Below are 19,412 nucleotides of genomic sequence, written 5' to 3' on the forward strand. Positions count from 1 at the left end.
AGTGCAGTGAATAATTAACTCAAACTATCGGTTAGCACCTGGGAATAGCAGATGCTGTACGTTTTTTTTGCATCACTTTCATTTACTCTCCAACTCACATGCCTGAATGTGAAGTGCAGTGATTCATCAAAATACTGTCTGTTAGTGCCTCCGTATACCAGATGTTGTAAGCTTTTATTGCATCATTTAATTTACATTCAAGATAACATTCTAGAATGTCAAGTGCAGGGATTAATAAAAAAAATTGTCAGATTGGTCTTTGATCATATTTACTATGATTAGGAAATTTGAGTAAGTGTTTAAGGCTTACGGCCACACCGGCTTGAGAACGCCCAATCTCATCTGACCTTGGAAGTTAAGCAAGTTTGGGCCTGGATAGTACTGAGGTGGGACCCTACCTAGGAATACCAGGTGCTGTAAGCTTTTATTGCATCACTTTAATTTACTTTCAAGCTGACATGCTCAAATGTGAAGTGCAGTGATTAATAAAAAAAACTATCTGTTAGCACCTGGGAATAGCAGATGCTGTAAGTTTTTTTTGCATCACTTTCATTTACTCTCCAACTCACATGCCTGAATGTGAAGTGCAGTGATTCATCAAAAACTATCTGTTAGCACCTTGGACTACGAGATGCTGTAAGCTTGTCTTGAATCACTTTAATTTACTGTCAAGATGACATGCTAGGATGTGAAATGCAGTGATTAATTAAAAAAACTATCTGTTAGCACCTGGGAATAGCAGATGCTGTAAGTTTTTGTTGCATCACTTTACTTTAATCTGCAACTGACAAGCTTGTATGTGAAGTGTACAGATTAAATAGAAATATTTTAGTACCAGGGAATAGCAGGTGCTGTAAGATTGTATTGCATCCCTTTAATTTATGTTCAAGCTATCATGTTCAAATTTGAAGTGCAGTGAATAATTAACTCAAACTATCGGTTAGCACCTGGGAATAGCAGATGCTGTACGTTTTTTTTCCATCACTTTCATTTACTCTCCAACTCACATGCCTGAATGTGAAGTGCAGTGATTCATCAAAAAACTGTCTGTTAGTGCCTCCGTATACCAGATGTTGTAAGCTTTTATTGCATCATTTAATTTACATTCAAGATAACATTCTAGAATGTCAAGTGCAGGGATTAATTAAAAAAATTGTCAGATTGGTCTTTGATCATATTTGCTATGATTAGGCAATTTGAGTAAGTGTTTAAGGCTTGCGGCCACACCAACTTGAGAACGCCCAGTCTTATCTGACCTTGGAAGCTAAGCAAGTTTGGGCCTGGATAGTACTGAGGTGGGACCCTACCTAGGAATACCAGGTGCTGTAAGCTTTTCTTGCATCACTTTAATTTACTTTCAAGATGACATGCTCAAATGTGAAGTGCAGTGATTAATATAAAAAACTATCTGTTAGCACCTGGGAATAGCAGATGCTGTAAGTTTTTTTTGCATCACTTTCATTTACTCTCCAACTCACATGCCTGAATGTGAAGTGCAGTGATTCATCAAAAACTATCTGTTAGCACCTTGGACTACGAGATGCTGTAAGCTTCTCTTGAATCACTTTAATTTACTGTCAAGATGACATGCTAGGATGTGAAATGCAGTGATTAATTAAAAAAACTATCTGTTAGCACCTGGGAATAGCAGATGCTGTAAGTTTTTGTTGCATCACTTTACTTTAATCTGCAACTGACAAGCTTGTATGTGAAGTGTACAGATTAAATAGAAATATTTTAGTACCAGGGAATAGCAGGTGCTGTAAGATTGTATTGCATCCCTTTAATTTATGTTCAAGCTATCATGTTCAAATTTGAAGTGCAGTGAATAATTAACTCAAACTATCGGTTAGCACCTGGGAATAGCAGATGCTGTACGTTTTTTTTGCATCACTTTCATTTACTCTCCAACTCACATGCCTGAATGTGAAGTGCAGTGATTCATCAAAAAACTGTCTGTTAGTGCCTCCGTATACCAGATGTTGTAAGCTTTTATTGCATCATTTAATTTACATTCAAGATAACATTCTAGAATGTCAAGTGCAGGGATTAATAAAAAAAATTGTCAGAATGGTCTTTGATCATATTTGCTATGATTAGGCAATTTGAGTAAGTGTTTAAGGCTTACGGCCACACCAGCTTGAAAACGCCCAATCTCATCTGACCTTGGAAGCTAAGCAAGTTTGGGCCTGAATAGTACTGAAGTGGGACCCTACCTAGGAATACCAGGTGCTGTAAGCTTTTATTGCATCACTTTAATTTACTTTCAAGCTGACATGCTCAAATGTGAAGTGCAGTGATTAATAAAAAAAACTATCTGTTAGCACCTGGGAATAGCAGATGCTGTAAGTTTTTTTTGCATCACTTTCATTTACTCTCCAACTCACATGCCTGAATGTGAAGTGCAGTGATTCATCAAAAACTATCTATTAGCACCTTGGACTACGAGATGCTGTAAGCTTCTCTTGAATCACTTTAATTTACTGTCAAGATGACATGCTAGGATGTGAAATGCAGTGATTAATTAAAAAAACTATCTATTAGCACCTGGGAATAGCAGATGCTGTAAGTTTTTGTTGCATCACTTTACTTTAATCTGCAACTGACAAGCTTGTATGTGAAGTGTACAGATTAAATAGAAATATTTTAGTACCAGGGAATAGCAGGTGCTGTAAGATTGTATTGCATCCCTTTAATTTATGTTCAAGCTATCATGTTCAAATTTGAAGTGCAGTGAATAATTAACTCAAACTATCGGTTAGCACCTGGGAATAGCAGATGCTGTACGTTTTTTTTCCATCACTTTCATTTACTCTCCAACTCACATGCCTGAATGTGAAGTGCAGTGATTCATCAAAAAACTGTCTGTTAGTGCCTCCGTATACCAGATGTTGTAAGCTTTTATTGCATCATTTAATTTACATTCAAGATAACATTCTAGAATGTCAAGTGCAGGGATTAATAAAAAAAATTGTCAGATTGGTCTTTGATCATATTTGCTATGATTAGGCAATTTGAGTAAGTGTTTAAGGCTTGCGGCCACACCAGCTTGAGAACGCCCAGTCTCATCTGACCTTGGAAGCTAAGCAAGTTTGGGCCTGGATAGTACTGAGGTGGGACCCTACCTAGGAATACCAGGTGCTGTAAGCTTTTCTTGCATCACTTTAATTTACTTTCAAGCTGACATGCTCAAATGTGAAGTGCAGTGATTATTATAAAAAACTATCTGTTAGCACCTGGGAATAGCAGATGCTGTAAGTTTTTTTTGCATCACTTTCATTTACTCTCCAACTCACATGCCTGAATGTGAAGTGCAGTGATTCATCAAAAACTATCTGTTAGCAGCTTGGAATACGAGATGCTGTAAGGTTCTCTTGCATCACTTTAATTTACTTTTAAGATGACATGCTAGGATGTGAAGTGCAGTGATTAATTAAAAAAAACTGTCTGTTAGCACCTGGGAATAGCAGATGCTGTAAGTTTTTGTTGCATCACTTTACTTTAATCTGCAACTGACAAGCTTGTATGTGAAGTGTACAGATTAAATAGAAATATTTTAGTACCAGGGAATAGCAGGTGCTGTAAGATTGTATTGCATCCCTTTAATTTATGTTCAAGCTATCATGTTCAAATTTGAAGTGCAGTGAATAATTAACTCAAACTATCTGTTAGCACCTGGGAATAGCAGATGCTGTAAGTTTTTTTTGCATCACTTTCATTTACTCTCCAACTCACATGCCTGAATGTGAAGTGCAGTGATTCATCAAAAAACTGTCTGTTAGTGCCTCCGTATACCAGATGTTGTAAGCTTTTATTGCATCATTTAATTTACATTCAAGATAACATTCTAGAATGTCAAGTGCAGGGATTAATAAAAAAAATTGTCAGATTGGTCTTTGATCATATTTGCTATGATTAGGCAATTTGAGTAAGTGTTTAAGGCTTACGGCCACACCGGCTTGAGAACGCCCAATCTCATCTGACCTTGGAAGCTAAGCAAGTTTGTGCCTGGATAGTACTGAGGTGGGACCCTACCTAGGAATACCAGGTGCTGTAAGCTTTTCTTGCATCACTTTAATTTACTTTCAAGCTAACATGCTCAAATGTGAAGTGCAGTGATTAATAAAAAAACTATCTGTTAGCACCTGGGAATAGCAGATGCTGTAAGTTTTTTTTGCATCACTTTCATTTACTCTCCAACTCACATGCCTGAATGTGAAGTGCAGTGATTCATCAAAAACTATCTGTTAGCACCTTGGACTACGAGATGCTGTAAGCTTCTCTTGAATCACTTTAATTTACTGTCAAGATGACATGCTAGGATGTGAAATGCAGTGATTAATTAAAAAAACTATCTGTTAGCACCTGGGAATAGCAGATGCTGTAAGTTTTTGTTGCATCACTTTACTTTAATCTGCAACTGACAAGCTTGTATGTGAAGTGTACAGATTAAATAGAAATATTTTAGTACCAGGGAATAGCAGGTGCTGTAAGATTGTATTGCATCCCTTTAATTTATGTTCAAGCTATCATGTTCAAATTTGAAGTGCAGTGAATAATTAACTCAAACTATCTGTTAGCACCTGGGAATAGCAGATGCTGTAAGTTTTTTTTGCATCACTTTCATTTACTCTCCAACTGACATGCTTGAATGTGAAGTGCAGTGATTAATAAAAAAACTGTCTGTTAGTGCCTCCGTATACCAGATGTTGTAAGCTTTTATTGCATCATTTAATTTACTTTCAAGATAACATTCTAGAATGTCAAGTGCAGGGATTAATAAAAAAACTTGTCAGATTGGTCTTTGATCATATTTGCTATGATTAGGCAATTTGAGTAAGTGTTTAAGGCTTACGGCCACACCAGCTTGAGAACCCCCAATCTCATCTGACCTTGGAAGCTGAACAACTTTGGGCCTGGATAGTACTGAGGTGGGACCCTACCTAGGAATACCAGGTGCTGTAAGCTTTTCTTGCATCACTTTAATTTACTTTCAAGCTGACATGCTCAAATGTGAAGTGCAGTGATTAATATAAAAAACTATCTGTTAGCACCTGGGAATAGCAGATGCTGTAAGTTTTTTTTGCATCACTTTCATTTACTCTCCAACTCACATGCCTGAATGTGAAGTGCAGTGATTCATCAAAAAACTATCTGTTAGCACCTTGGACTGCGAGATGCTGTAAGCTTCTCTTGCATCACTTTAATTTACTTTCAAGCTGACATGCTCAAATGTGAAGTGCAGTGATTAATAAAAAAAAACTATCTGTTAGCACCTGGGAATAGCAGATGCTGTAAGTTTTTGTTGCATCACTTTAATTTAATCTGCAACTGACATGCTTGTATGTGAAGTGTACAGATTAAATAGAAATCTTTTAGTACCAGGGAATAGCAGGTGCTGTAAGATTTTATTGCATCCCTTTAATTTATTTTCAAGCTATCATGTTCAAATTTGAAGTGCAGTGAATAATTAACTCAAACTATCTGTTAGCACCTGGGAATAGCAGATGCTGTAAGTTTTTATTGCATTACTTTAATTTACTCTCCAACTGACATGCTTGAATGTGAAGTGCAGTGATTAATAAAAAAACTGTCTGTTAGTGCCTCCGTATACCAGATGTTGTAAGCTTTTATTGCATCATTTAATTTACTTTCAAGATAACATTCTAGAATGTCAAGTGCAGGGATTAATAAAAAAACTTGTCAGATTGGTCTTTGATCATATTTGCTATGATTAGGCAATTTGAGTAAGTGTTTAAGGCTTACGGCCACACCAGCTTGAGAACCCCCAATCTCATCTGACCTTGGAAGCTGAACAACTTTGGGCCTGGATAGTACTGAGGTGGGACCCTACCTAGGAATACCAGGTGCTGTAAGCTTTTCTTGCATCACTTTAATTTACTTTCAAGCTGACATGCTCAAATGTGAAGTGCAGTGATTAATAAAAAAACTATCTGTTAGCACCTGGGAATAGCAGATGCTGTAAGTTTTTTTTGCATCACTTTCATTTACTCTCCAACTCACATGCCTGAATGTGAAGTGCAGTGATTCATCAAAAAACTATCTGTTAGCACCTTGGACTACGAGATGCTGTAAGCTTCTCTTGCATCACTTTAATTTACTTTTAAGATGACATGCTAGGATGTGAAGTGCAGTGATTAATTAAAAAAAACTATCTGTTAGCACCTGGGAATAGCAGATGCTGTAAGTTTTTGTTGCATCACTTTAATTTAATCTGCAACTGACATGCTTGTATGTGAAGTGTACAGATTAAATAGAAATCTTTTAGTACCAGGGAATAGCAGGTGCTGTAAGATTTTATTGCATCCCTTTAATTTATTTTCAAGCTATCATGTTCATTATTGAAGTGCAGTGAATAATTAAATCAAACTATCTGCTAGCACCTGGGAATAGCAGATGCTGTAAGTTTTTATTGCATCACTTTAATTTACTCTCCAACTGACATGCTTGAATGTGAAGTGCAGTGATTAATAAAAAAACTGTCTGTTAGTGCCTCCGTATACCAGATGTTGTAAGCTTTTATTGCATCATTTAATTTACTTTCAAGATAACATTCTAGAATGTCAAGTGCAGGGATTAATAAAAAAACTTGTCAGATTGGTCTTTGATCATATTTGCTATGATTAGGCAATTTGAGTAAGTGTTTAAGGCTTACGGCCACACCAGCTTGAGAACCCCCAATCTCATCTGACCTTGGAAGCTGAACAACTTTGGGCCTGGATAGTACTGAGGTGGGACCCTACCTAGGAATACCAGGTGCTGTAAGCTTTTCTTGCATCACTTTAATTTACTTTCAAGCTGACATGCTCAAATGTGAAGTGCAGTGATTAATAAAAAAACTATCTGTTAGCACCTGGGAATAGCAGATGCTGTAAGTTTTTTTTGAATCACTTTCATTTACTCTCCAACTCACATGCCTGAATGTGAAGTGCAGTGATTCATCAAAAAACTATCTGTTAGCACCTTGGACTACGAGATGCTGTAAGCTTCTCTTGCATCACTTTAATTTACTTTTAAGATGACATGCTAGGATGTGAAGTGCAGTGATTAATTAAAAAAAAACTATCTGTTAGCACCTGGGAATAGCAGATGCTGTAAGTTTTTGTTGCATCACTTTAATTTAATCTGCAACTGACATGCTTGTATGTGAAGTGTACAGATTAAATAGAAATCTTTTAGTACCAGGGAATAGCAGGTGCTGTAAAATTTTATTGCATCCCTTTAATTTATTTTCAAGCTATCATGTTCATTATTGAAGTGCAGTGAATAATTAAATCAAACTATCTGCTAGCACCTGGGAATAGCAGATGCTGTAAGTTTTTTTTGCATCACTTTCATTTACTCTCCAACTCACATGCCTGAATGTGAAGTGCAGTGATTCATCAAAAACTATCTGTTAGCACCTTGGACTACGAGATGCTGTAAGCTTCTCTTGAATCACTTTAATTTACTGTCAAGATGACATGCTAGGATGTGAAATGCAGTGATTAATTAAAAAAACTATCTGTTAGCACCTGGGAATAGCAGATGCTGTAAGTTTTTGTTGCATCACTTTACTTTAATCTGCAACTGACAAGCTTGTATGTGAAGTGTACAGATTAAATAGAAATATTTTAGTACCAGGGAATAGCAGGTGCTGTAAGATTGTATTGCATCCCTTTAATTTATGTTCAAGCTATCATGTTCAAATTTGAAGTGCAGTGAATAATTAACTCAAACTATCTGTTAGCACCTGGGAATAGCAGATGCTGTAAGTTTTTTTTGCATCACTTTCATTTACTCTCCAACTGACATGCTTGAATGTGAAGTGCAGTGATTAATAAAAAAACTGTCTGTTAGTGCCTCCGTATACCAGATGTTGTAAGCTTTTATTGCATCATTTAATTTACTTTCAAGATAACATTCTAGAATGTCAAGTGCAGGGATTAATAAAAAAACTTGTCAGATTGGTCTTTGATCATATTTGCTATGATTAGGCAATTTGAGTAAGTGTTTAAGGCTTACGGCCACACCAGCTTGAGAACCCCCAATCTCATCTGACCTTGGAAGCTGAACAACTTTGGGCCTGGATAGTACTGAGGTGGGACCCTACCTAGGAATACCAGGTGCTGTAAGCTTTTCTTGCATCACTTTAATTTACTTTCAAGCTGACATGCTCAAATGTGAAGTGCAGTGATTAATATAAAAAACTATCTGTTAGCACCTGGGAATAGCAGATGCTGTAAGTTTTTTTTGCATCACTTTCATTTACTCTCCAACTCACATGCCTGAATGTGAAGTGCAGTGATTCATCAAAAAACTATCTGTTAGCACCTTGGACTGCGAGATGCTGTAAGCTTCTCTTGCATCACTTTAATTTACTTTCAAGCTGACATGCTCAAATGTGAAGTGCAGTGATTAATAAAAAAAAACTATCTGTTAGCACCTGGGAATAGCAGATGCTGTAAGTTTTTGTTGCATCACTTTAATTTAATCTGCAACTGACATGCTTGTATGTGAAGTGTACAGATTAAATAGAAATCTTTTAGTACCAGGGAATAGCAGGTGCTGTAAGATTTTATTGCATCCCTTTAATTTATTTTCAAGCTATCATGTTCAAATTTGAAGTGCAGTGAATAATTAACTCAAACTATCTGTTAGCACCTGGGAATAGCAGATGCTGTAAGTTTTTATTGCATTACTTTAATTTACTCTCCAACTGACATGCTTGAATGTGAAGTGCAGTGATTAATAAAAAAACTGTCTGTTAGTGCCTCCGTATACCAGATGTTGTAAGCTTTTATTGCATCATTTAATTTACTTTCAAGATAACATTCTAGAATGTCAAGTGCAGGGATTAATAAAAAAACTTGTCAGATTGGTCTTTGATCATATTTGCTATGATTAGGCAATTTGAGTAAGTGTTTAAGGCTTACGGCCACACCAGCTTGAGAACCCCCAATCTCATCTGACCTTGGAAGCTGAACAACTTTGGGCCTGGATAGTACTGAGGTGGGACCCTACCTAGGAATACCAGGTGCTGTAAGCTTTTCTTGCATCACTTTAATTTACTTTCAAGCTGACATGCTCAAATGTGAAGTGCAGTGATTAATAAAAAAACTATCTGTTAGCACCTGGGAATAGCAGATGCTGTAAGTTTTTTTTGCATCACTTTCATTTACTCTCCAACTCACATGCCTGAATGTGAAGTGCAGTGATTCATCAAAAAACTATCTGTTAGCACCTTGGACTACGAGATGCTGTAAGCTTCTCTTGCATCACTTTAATTTACTTTTAAGATGACATGCTAGGATGTGAAGTGCAGTGATTAATTAAAAAAAACTATCTGTTAGCACCTGGGAATAGCAGATGCTGTAAGTTTTTGTTGCATCACTTTAATTTAATCTGCAACTGACATGCTTGTATGTGAAGTGTACAGATTAAATAGAAATCTTTTAGTACCAGGGAATAGCAGGTGCTGTAAGATTTTATTGCATCCCTTTAATTTATTTTCAAGCTATCATGTTCATTATTGAAGTGCAGTGAATAATTAAATCAAACTATCTGCTAGCACCTGGGAATAGCAGATGCTGTAAGTTTTTATTGCATCACTTTAATTTACTCTCCAACTGACATGCTTGAATGTGAAGTGCAGTGATTAATAAAAAAACTGTCTGTTAGTGCCTCCGTATACCAGATGTTGTAAGCTTTTATTGCATCATTTAATTTACTTTCAAGATAACATTCTAGAATGTCAAGTGCAGGGATTAATAAAAAAACTTGTCAGATTGGTCTTTGATCATATTTGCTATGATTAGGCAATTTGAGTAAGTGTTTAAGGCTTACGGCCACACCAGCTTGAGAACCCCCAATCTCATCTGACCTTGGAAGCTGAACAACTTTGGGCCTGGATAGTACTGAGGTGGGACCCTACCTAGGAATACCAGGTGCTGTAAGCTTTTCTTGCATCACTTTAATTTACTTTCAAGCTGACATGCTCAAATGTGAAGTGCAGTGATTAATAAAAAAACTATCTGTTAGCACCTGGGAATAGCAGATGCTGTAAGTTTTTTTTGAATCACTTTCATTTACTCTCCAACTCACATGCCTGAATGTGAAGTGCAGTGATTCATCAAAAAACTATCTGTTAGCACCTTGGACTACGAGATGCTGTAAGCTTCTCTTGCATCACTTTAATTTACTTTTAAGATGACATGCTAGGATGTGAAGTGCAGTGATTAATTAAAAAAAAACTATCTGTTAGCACCTGGGAATAGCAGATGCTGTAAGTTTTTGTTGCATCACTTTAATTTAATCTGCAACTGACATGCTTGTATGTGAAGTGTACAGATTAAATAGAAATCTTTTAGTACCAGGGAATAGCAGGTGCTGTAAAATTTTATTGCATCCCTTTAATTTATTTTCAAGCTATCATGTTCATTATTGAAGTGCAGTGAATAATTAAATCAAACTATCTGCTAGCACCTGGGAATAGCAGATGCTGTAAGTTTTTATTGCATCACTTTAATTTACTCTCCAACTGACATGCTTGAATGTGAAGTGCATTGATTCATCAAAAAACTGTCTGTTAGTGCCTCCGTATACCAGATGTTGTAAGCTTTTATTGCATCATTTAATTTACATTCAAGATAACATTCTAGAATGTCAAGTGCAGGGATTAATAAAAAAAATTGTCAGATTGGTCTTTGATCATATTTGCTATGATTAGGCAATTTGAGTAAGTGTTTAAGGCTTACGGCCACACCGGCTTGAGAACGCCCAATCTCATCTGACCTTGGAAGCTAAGCAAGTTTGTGCCTGGATAGTACTGAGGTGGGACCCTACCTAGGAATACCAGGTGCTGTAAGCTTTTCTTGCATCACTTTAATTTACTTTCAAGATAACATGCTCAAATGTGAAGTGCAGTGATTAATATAAAAAACTATCTGTTAGCACCTGGGAATAGCAGATGCTGTAAGTTTTTTTTGCATCACTTTCATTTACTCTCCAACTCACATGCCTGAATGTGAAGTGCAGTGATTCATCAAAAAACTATCTGTTAGCACCTTGGACTGCGAGATGCTGTAAGCTTCTCTTGCATCACTTTAATTTACTTTCAAGCTGACATGCTCAAATGTGAAGTGCAGTGATTAATAAAAAAAAACTATCTGTTAGCACCTGGGAATAGCAGATGCTGTAAGTTTTTGTTGCATCACTTTAATTTAATCTGCAACTGACATGCTTGTATGTGAAGTGTACAGATTAAATAGAAATCTTTTAGTACCAGGGAATAGCAGGTGCTGTAAGATTTTATTGCATCCCTTTAATTTATTTTCAAGCTATCATGTTCAAATTTGAAGTGCAGTGAATAATTAAATCAAACTATCTGTTAGCACCTGGGAATAGCAGATGCTGTAAGTTTTTATTGCATTACTTTAATTTACTCTCCAACTGACATGCTTGAATGTGAAGTGCAGTGATTAATAAAAAAACTGTCTGTTAGTGCCTCCGTATACCAGATGTTGTAAGCTTTTATTGCATCATTTAATTTACTTTCAAGATAACATTCTAGAATGTCAAGTGCAGGGATTAATAAAAAAACTTGTCAGATTGGTCTTTGATCATATTTGCTATGATTAGGCAATTTGAGTAAGTGTTTAAGGCTTACGGCCACACCAGCTTGAGAACCCCCAATCTCATCTGACCTTGGAAGCTGAACAACTTTGGGCCTGGATAGTACTGAGGTGACACCCTACCTAGGAATACCAGGTGCTGTAAGCTTTTCTTGCATCACTTTAATTTACTTTCAAGCTGACATGCTCAAATGTGAAGTGCAGTGATTAATAAAAAAACTATCTGTTAGCACCTGGGAATAGCAGATGCTGTAAGTTTTTTTTGCATCACTTTCATTTACTCTCCAACTCACATGCCTGAATGTGAAGTGCAGTGATTCATCAAAAAACTATCTGTTAGCACCTTGGACTACGAGATGCTGTAAGCTTCTCTTGCATCACTTTAATTTACTTTTAAGATGACATGCTAGGATGTGAAGTGCAGTGATTAATTAAAAAAAACTATCTGTTAGCACCTGGGAATAGCAGATGCTGTAAGTTTTTGTTGCATCACTTTAATTTAATCTGCAACTGACATGCTTGTATGTGAAGTGTACAGATTAAATAGAAATCTTTTAGTACCAGGGAATAGCAGGTGCTGTAAGATTTTATTGCATCCCTTTAATTTATTTTCAAGCTATCATGTTCATTATTGAAGTGCAGTGAATAATTAAATCAAACTATCTGCTAGCACCTGGGAATAGCAGATGCTGTAAGTTTTTATTGCATCACTTTAATTTACTCTCCAACTGACATGCTTGAATGTGAAGTGCAGTGATTAATAAAAAAACTGTCTTTTAGTGCCTCCGTATACCAGATGTTGTAAGCTTTTATTGCATCATTTAATTTACTTTCAAGATAACATTCTAGAATGTCAAGTGCAGGGATTAATAAAAAAAATTGTCAGATTGGTCTTTGATCATATTTGCTATGATTAGGCAATTTGAGTAAGTGTTTAAGGCTTACGGCCACACCAGCTTGAGAACCCCCAATCTTATCTGACCTTGGAAGCTGAACAACTTTGGGCCTGGATAGTACTGAGGTGGGACCCTACCTAGGAATACCAGGTGCTGTAAGCTTTTCTTGCATCACTTTAATTTACTTTCAAGCTGACATGCTCAAATGTGAAGTGCAGTGATTAATAAAAAAAAACTATCTGTTAGCACATGGGAATAGCAGATGCTGTAAGTTTTTTTTGCATCACTTTCATTTACTCTCCAACTCACATGCCTGAATGTGAAGTGCAGTGATTCATCAAAAAACTATCTGTTAGCACCTTGGACTACGAGATGCTGTAAGCTTCTCTTGCATCACTTTAATTTACTTTTAAGATGACATGCTAGGATGTGAAGTGCAGTGATTAATTAAAAAAAACTATCTGTTAGCACCTGGGAATAGCAGATGCTGTAAGTTTTTTTTGCATCACTTTCATTTACTCTCCAACTCACATGCCTGAATGTGAAGTGCAGTGATTCATCAAAAAACTATCTGTTAGCAGCTTGGACTACGAGATGCTGTAAGCTTCTCTTGCATCACTTTAATTTACTTTTAAGATGACATGCTAGGATGTGAAGTGTAGTGATTAATTAAAAAAAACTATCTGTTAGCACCTGGGAATAGCAGATGCTGTAAGTTTTTGTTGCATCACTTTAATTTAATCTGCAACTGACATGCTTGTATGTGAAGTGTACAGATTAAAAAGAAATCTTTTAGTTCCAGGGAATAGCAGGTGCTGTAAGATTTTATTGCATCCCTTTATTTTATTTTCAAGCTATCAAGTTCAAATTTGAAGTGCAGTGAATAATTAAATCAAACTATCTGTTAGCACCTGGGAATAGCAGATGCTGTAACTTTTTATTGCATTACTTTAATTTACTCTCCAACTGACATGCTTGAATGTGAAGTGCAGTGATTAATAAAAAAACTGTCTGTTAGTGCCTCCGTATACCAGATGTTGTAAGCTTTTATTGCATCATTTAATTTACTTTCAAGATAACATTCTAGAATGTCAAGTGCAGGGATTAATAAAAAAAATTGTCAGATTGGTCTTTGATCATATTTGCTATGATTAGGCAATTAGAGTAAGTGTTTAAGGCTTACGGCCACACCAGCTTGAGAACGACCAGTCTCATCTGACCTTGGAAGCGAAACAGGTTTGGGCCTGGATAGTACTGAGGTGGGACCCTATCTAGGAATACCAGGTGCTGTAAGCTTTTCTTGCATCACTTTAATTTACTTTCAAGCTGACATGCTCAAATGTGAAGTGCAGTGATTAATAAAAAAAACTATCTGTTAGCACCTGGGAATAGCAGATGCTGTAAGTTTTTTTTGCATCACTTTCATTTACTCTCCAACTCACATGCCTGAATGTGAAGTGCAGTGATTCATCAAAAAACTATCTGTTAGCACCTTGGACTGCGAGATGCTGTAAGCTTCTCTTGCATCACTTTAATTTACTTTCAAGATGACATGCTAGGATGTGAAGTGCAGTGATTAATTAAAAAAAAACTATCTGTTAGCACCTGGGAATAGCAAATGCTGTAAGTTTTTGTTGCATCACTTTAATTTAATCTGCAACTGACATGCTTGTATGTGAAGTGTACAGATTAAATAGAAATCTTTTAGTACCAGGGAATAGCAGGGGCTGTAAGATTTTATTGCATCCCTTTAATTTATGTTCAAGCTATCATGTTCATTATTGAAGTGCAGTGAATAATTAAATCAAACTATCTGCTAGCACCTGGGAATAGCAGATGCTGTAAGTTTTTATTGCATCACTTTCATTTACTCTCCAACTCACATGCTTGAATGTGAAATGCAGTGATTAATAAAAAAACTGTCTGTTAGTGCCTCCGTATACCAGATGTTGTAAGCTTTTATTGCATCATTTAATTTACTTTCAAGATAACATTCTAGAATGTCAAGTGCAGGGATTAATAAAAAAAATAGTCAGATTGGTCTTTCATCATATTTGCTATGATTAGGCAATTTGACTAAGTGTTTAAGGCTTACGGCCACACCAGATTGAGAACGCCCAATCTCATCTGACCTTGGAAGCTAAGCAAGCTTGGGCCTGGATTGTACTGAGGTGGGTCCCTACCTAGGAATACCAGGTGCTGTAAGCTTTTCTTGCATCACTTTAATTTACTTTCAAGCTGACATGCTCAAATGTGAAGTGCAGTGATTAATAAATAAAAACTATCTGTTAGCACATGGGAATAGCAGATGCTGTAAGTTTTTTTTGCATCACTTTCATTTACTCTCCAACTCACATGCCTGAATGTGAAGTGCAGTGATTCATCAAAAAACTATCTGTTAGCAGCTTGGACTACGAGATGCTGTAAGCTTCTCTTGCATCACTTTAATGTACTTTTAAGATGACATGCTAGGATGTGAAGTGCAGTGATTAATTAAAAAAGCTATCTGTTAGCACCTGGGAATAGCAGATGCTGTAAGTTTTTGTTGCATCACTTTAATTTAATCTGCAACTGACATGCTTGTATGTGAAGTGTACAGATTAAATAGAAATCTTTTAGTACCAGGGAATAGCAGGTGCTGTAAGATTTTATTGCATCCCTTTAATTTATGTTCAAGCTATCATGTTCAAATTTGAAGTGCAGTGAATAATTAAATCAAACTATCTGCTAGCACCTGGGAATAGCAGATGCTGTAAGTTTTTATTGCATCACTTTAATTTACTCTCCAACTGACATGCTTGAATGTGAAGTGCAGTGATTAATAAAAATACTGTCTGTTAGTGCCTCCGTATACCAGATGTTGTAAGCTTTTATTGCATCATTTAATTTACTTTCAAGATAACATTCTAGAATGTCAACTGCAGGGATTAATAAAAAAAATAGTCAGATTGGTCTTTGATCATATTTGCTATGATTAGGCAATTTGACTAAGTGTTTAAGGCTTACTGCCACACCATCTTGAGAACGCCCAATCTCATCTGACCTTGGAAGCTAAGCAAGCTTGGGCCTGGATTGTACTGAGGTGGGTCCCTACCTAGGAATACCAGGTGCTGTAAGCTTTTCTTGCATCACTTTAATTTACTTTCAAGCTGACATGCTCAAATGTGAAGTGCAGTGATTAATAAAAAAAAACTATCTGTTAGCACATGGGAATAGCAGATGCTGTAAGTTTTTTTTGCATCACTTTGATTTACTCTCCAACTCACATGCCTGAATGTGAAGTGCAGTGATTCATCAAAAAACTATCTGTTAGCAGCTTGGACTACGAGATGCTGTAAGCTTCTCTTGCATCACTTTAATGTACTTTTAAGATGACATGCTAGGATGTGAAGTGCAGTGATTAATTAAAAAAGCTATCTGTTAGCACCTGGGAATAGCAGATGCTGTAAGTTTTTGTTGCATCACTTTAATTTAATCTGCAACTGACATGCTTGTATGTGAAGTGTACAGATTAAATAGAAATCTTTTAGTACCAGGGAATAGCAGGTGCTGTGAGATTTTATTGCATCCCTTTAATTTATTTTCAAGCTATCATGTTCAAATTTGAAGTGCAGTGAATAATTAAATCAAACTATCTGTTAGCACCTGGGAATAGCAGATGCTGTAAGTTTTTATTGCATCACTTTAATTTACTCTCCAACTGACATGCTTGAATGTGAAGTGCAGTGATTAATAAAAAAATTGTCTCGTATTGCCTCCGTATACCAGATGTTGTAAGCTTTTATTGCATCATTTAATTTACTTTCAAGATAACATTCTAGAATGTCAAGTGCAGGGATTAATAAAAAAACTTGTCAGATTGGTCTTTGATCATATTTGCTATGATTAGGCAATTTGAGTAAGTGTTTAAGGCTTATGGCCACACCAGCTTGAGAACCCCCAATCTCATCTGACCTTGGAACCTGAACAACTTTGGGCCTGGATAGTACTGAGGTGGGACCCTACCTAGGAATACCAGGTGCTGTAAGCTTTTCTTGCATCACTTTAATTTACTTTCAAGCTGACATGCTCAAATGTGAAGTGCAGTGATTAATAAAAAAACTATCTGTTAGCACCTGGGAATAGCAGATGCTGTAAGTTTTTTTTGCATCACTTTCATTTACTCTCCAACTCACATGCCTGAATGTGAAGTGCAGTGATTCATCAAAAAACTATCTGTTAGCAGCTTGGACTACGAGATGCTGTAAGCTTCTCTTGCATCACTTTAATGTACTTTTAAGATGACATGCTAGGATGTGAAGTGCAGTGATTAATTAAAAAAAATGATGTGTTAGCACCTGGGAATAGCAGATGCTGTAAGTTTTTGTTGCATCACTTTAATTTAATCTGCAACTGACATGCTTGTATGTGAAGTGTACAGATTAAATAGAAATCTTTTAGTACCAGGGAATAGCAGGTGCTGTGAGATTTTATTGCATCCCTTTAATTTATTTTCAAGCTATCATGTTCAAATTTGAAGTGCAGTGAATAATTAAATCAAACTATCTGTTAGCACCTGGGAATAGCAGATGCTGTAAGTTTTTATTGCATCACTTTAATTTACTCTCCAACTGACATGCTTGAATGTGAAGTGCAGTGATTAATAAAAAAATTGTCTCGTATTGCCTCCGTATACCAGATGTTGTAAGCTTTTATTGCATCATTTAATTTACTTTCAAGATAACATTCTAGAATGTCAAGTGCAGGGATTAATAAAAAAAATTGTCAGATTGGTCTTTGATCATATTTACTATGATTAGGCAATTTGAGTAATTGTTTAAGGCTTACGGCCACACCAGCTTGAGAACGCCCAATCTCATCTGACCTTGGAAGCGAAACAACTTTGGGCCTGGATAGTACTGAGGTGGGACCCTACCTAGGAATACCAGGTGCTGTAAGCTTTTCTTGCATCACTTTAATTTCCTTTCAAGCTGACATGCTCAAATGTGAAGTGCAGTGATTAATAAAAAAAAACTATCTGTTAGCACATGGCAATAGCAGATGCTGTAAGTTTTTTTTGCATCACTTTCATTTACTCTCCAACTCACATGCTTGAATGTGAAATGCAGTGATTAATAAAAAAACTGTCTGTTAGTGCCTCCGTATACCAGATGTTGTAAGCTTTTATTGCATCATTTAATTTACTTTCAAGATAACATTCTAGAATGTCAAGTGCAGGGATTAATAAAAAAAATAGTCAGATTGGTCTTTCATCATATTTGCTATGATTAGGCAATTTGACTAAGTGTTTAAGGCTTACGGCCACACCAGATTGAGAACGCCCAATCTCATCTGACCTTGGAAGCTAAGCAAGCTTGGGCCTGGATTGTACTGAGGTGGGTCCCTACCTAGGAATACCAGGTGCTGTAAGCTTTTCTTGCATCACTTTAATTTACTTTCAAGCTGACATGCTCAAATGTGAAGTGCAGTGATTAATAAATAAAAACTATCTGTTAGCACATGGGAATAGCAGATGCTGTAAGTTTTTTTTGCATCACTTTCATTTACTCTCCAACTCACATGCCTGAATGTGAAGTGCAGTGATTCATCAAAAAACTATCTGTTAGCAGCTTGGACTACGAGATGCTGTAAGCTTCTCTTGCATCACTTTAATGTACTTTTAAGATGACATGCTAGGATGTGAAGTGCAGTGATTAATTAAAAAAGCTATCTGTTAGCACCTGGGAATAGCAGATGCTGTAAGTTTTTGTTGCATCACTTTAATTTAATCTGCAACTGACATGCTTGTATGTGAAGTGTACAGATTAAATAGAAATCTTTTAGTACCAGGGAATAGCAGGTGCTGTAAGATTTTATTGCATCCCTTTAATTTATGTTCAAGCTATCATGTTCAAATTTGAAGTGCAGTGAATAATTAAATCAAACTATCTGCTAGCACCTGGGAATAGCAGATGCTGTAAGTTTTTATTGCATCACTTTAATTTACTCTCCAACTGACATGCTTGAATGTGAAGTGCAGTGATTAATAAAAATACTGTCTGTTAGTGCCTCCGTATACCAGATGTTGTAAGCTTTTATTGCATCATTTAATTTACTTTCAAGATAACATTCTAGAATGTCAACTGCAGGGATTAATAAAAAAAATAGTCAGATTGGTCTTTGATCATATTTGCTATGATTAGGCAATTTGACTAAGTGTTTAAGGCTTACTGCCACACCATCTTGAGAACGCCCAATCTCATCTGACCTTGGAAGCTAAGCAAGCTTGGGCCTGGATTGTACTGAGGTGGGTCCCTACCTAGGAATACCAGGTGCTGTAAGCTTTTCTTGCATCACTTTAATTTACTTTCAAGCTGACATGCTCAAATGTGAAGTGCAGTGATTAATAAAAAAAAACTATCTGTTAGCACATGGGAATAGCAGATGCTGTAAGTTTTTTTTGCATCACTTTGATTTACTCTCCAACTCACATGCCTGAATGTGAAGTGCAGTGATTCATCAAAAAACTATCTGTTAGCAGCTTGGACTACGAGATGCTGTAAGCTTCTCTTGCATCACTTTAATGTACTTTTAAGATGACATGCTAGGATGTGAAGTGCAGTGATTAATTAAAAAAGCTATCTGTTAGCACCTGGGAATAGCAGATGCTGTAAGTTTTTGTTGCATCACTTTAATTTAATCTGCAACTGACATGCTTGTATGTGAAGTGTACAGATTAAATAGAAATCTTTTAGTACCAGGGAATAGCAGGTGTTGTAAGATTTTATTGCATCCCTTTAATTTATGTTCAAGCTATCATGTTCAAATTTGAAGTGCAGTGAATAATTAAATCAAACTATCTGTTAGCACCTGGGAATAGCAGATGCTGTAAGTTTTTATTGCA

General features: G+C 36.3%; 2 non-coding genes and 19 pseudogenes across 2 annotated transcripts; all 21 read left to right on the forward strand.

Annotated features, from left to right (window-relative positions):
• The first annotated feature begins 304 nt into the window (after positions 1-304).
• Positions 305-423, forward strand: LOC145643635 (5S ribosomal RNA). The gene has a single exon (XR_014116059.1). It is a non-coding gene; the product is annotated as a 5S ribosomal RNA (ribosomal RNA).
• Positions 424-1,213: 790 nt separating this feature from the next.
• Positions 1,214-1,332, forward strand: LOC145649768 (5S ribosomal RNA; annotated as a pseudogene).
• A 790-nt stretch (positions 1,333-2,122) lies between these two features.
• On the forward strand, positions 2,123-2,241 carry LOC145643846 (5S ribosomal RNA). Its single transcript, XR_014116086.1, has one exon. It is a non-coding gene; the product is annotated as a 5S ribosomal RNA (ribosomal RNA).
• Positions 2,242-3,031: 790 nt separating this feature from the next.
• LOC145648800 (5S ribosomal RNA) lies at positions 3,032-3,150 on the forward strand (annotated as a pseudogene).
• A 791-nt stretch (positions 3,151-3,941) lies between these two features.
• On the forward strand, positions 3,942-4,060 carry LOC145649262 (5S ribosomal RNA; annotated as a pseudogene).
• A 789-nt stretch (positions 4,061-4,849) lies between these two features.
• LOC145643867 (5S ribosomal RNA) lies at positions 4,850-4,968 on the forward strand (annotated as a pseudogene).
• A 792-nt stretch (positions 4,969-5,760) lies between these two features.
• Positions 5,761-5,879, forward strand: LOC145643868 (5S ribosomal RNA; annotated as a pseudogene).
• A 791-nt stretch (positions 5,880-6,670) lies between these two features.
• LOC145643870 (5S ribosomal RNA) lies at positions 6,671-6,789 on the forward strand (annotated as a pseudogene).
• Positions 6,790-8,019: 1,230 nt separating this feature from the next.
• On the forward strand, positions 8,020-8,138 carry LOC145643871 (5S ribosomal RNA; annotated as a pseudogene).
• Positions 8,139-8,930: 792 nt separating this feature from the next.
• LOC145643872 (5S ribosomal RNA) lies at positions 8,931-9,049 on the forward strand (annotated as a pseudogene).
• Positions 9,050-9,840: 791 nt separating this feature from the next.
• On the forward strand, positions 9,841-9,959 carry LOC145643873 (5S ribosomal RNA; annotated as a pseudogene).
• A 792-nt stretch (positions 9,960-10,751) lies between these two features.
• On the forward strand, positions 10,752-10,870 carry LOC145649263 (5S ribosomal RNA; annotated as a pseudogene).
• Positions 10,871-11,662: 792 nt separating this feature from the next.
• On the forward strand, positions 11,663-11,781 carry LOC145645818 (5S ribosomal RNA; annotated as a pseudogene).
• Positions 11,782-12,572: 791 nt separating this feature from the next.
• Positions 12,573-12,691, forward strand: LOC145644841 (5S ribosomal RNA; annotated as a pseudogene).
• Positions 12,692-13,706: 1,015 nt separating this feature from the next.
• LOC145644094 (5S ribosomal RNA) lies at positions 13,707-13,825 on the forward strand (annotated as a pseudogene).
• Positions 13,826-14,618: 793 nt separating this feature from the next.
• On the forward strand, positions 14,619-14,737 carry LOC145647706 (5S ribosomal RNA; annotated as a pseudogene).
• Positions 14,738-15,529: 792 nt separating this feature from the next.
• LOC145649877 (5S ribosomal RNA) lies at positions 15,530-15,648 on the forward strand (annotated as a pseudogene).
• A 792-nt stretch (positions 15,649-16,440) lies between these two features.
• On the forward strand, positions 16,441-16,559 carry LOC145645493 (5S ribosomal RNA; annotated as a pseudogene).
• A 791-nt stretch (positions 16,560-17,350) lies between these two features.
• LOC145650134 (5S ribosomal RNA) lies at positions 17,351-17,469 on the forward strand (annotated as a pseudogene).
• A 353-nt stretch (positions 17,470-17,822) lies between these two features.
• On the forward strand, positions 17,823-17,941 carry LOC145647707 (5S ribosomal RNA; annotated as a pseudogene).
• A 792-nt stretch (positions 17,942-18,733) lies between these two features.
• LOC145649878 (5S ribosomal RNA) lies at positions 18,734-18,852 on the forward strand (annotated as a pseudogene).
• Positions 18,853-19,412: the final 560 nt, after the last annotated feature.

The sequence above is a fragment of the Electrophorus electricus genome, chromosome 13 (assembly GCF_041902795.1).
Source record: "Electrophorus electricus isolate QZ-2024a chromosome 13, ASM4190279v1, whole genome shotgun sequence".
Classification (NCBI taxonomy): Eukaryota; Metazoa; Chordata; class Actinopteri; order Gymnotiformes; family Gymnotidae; genus Electrophorus; species Electrophorus electricus.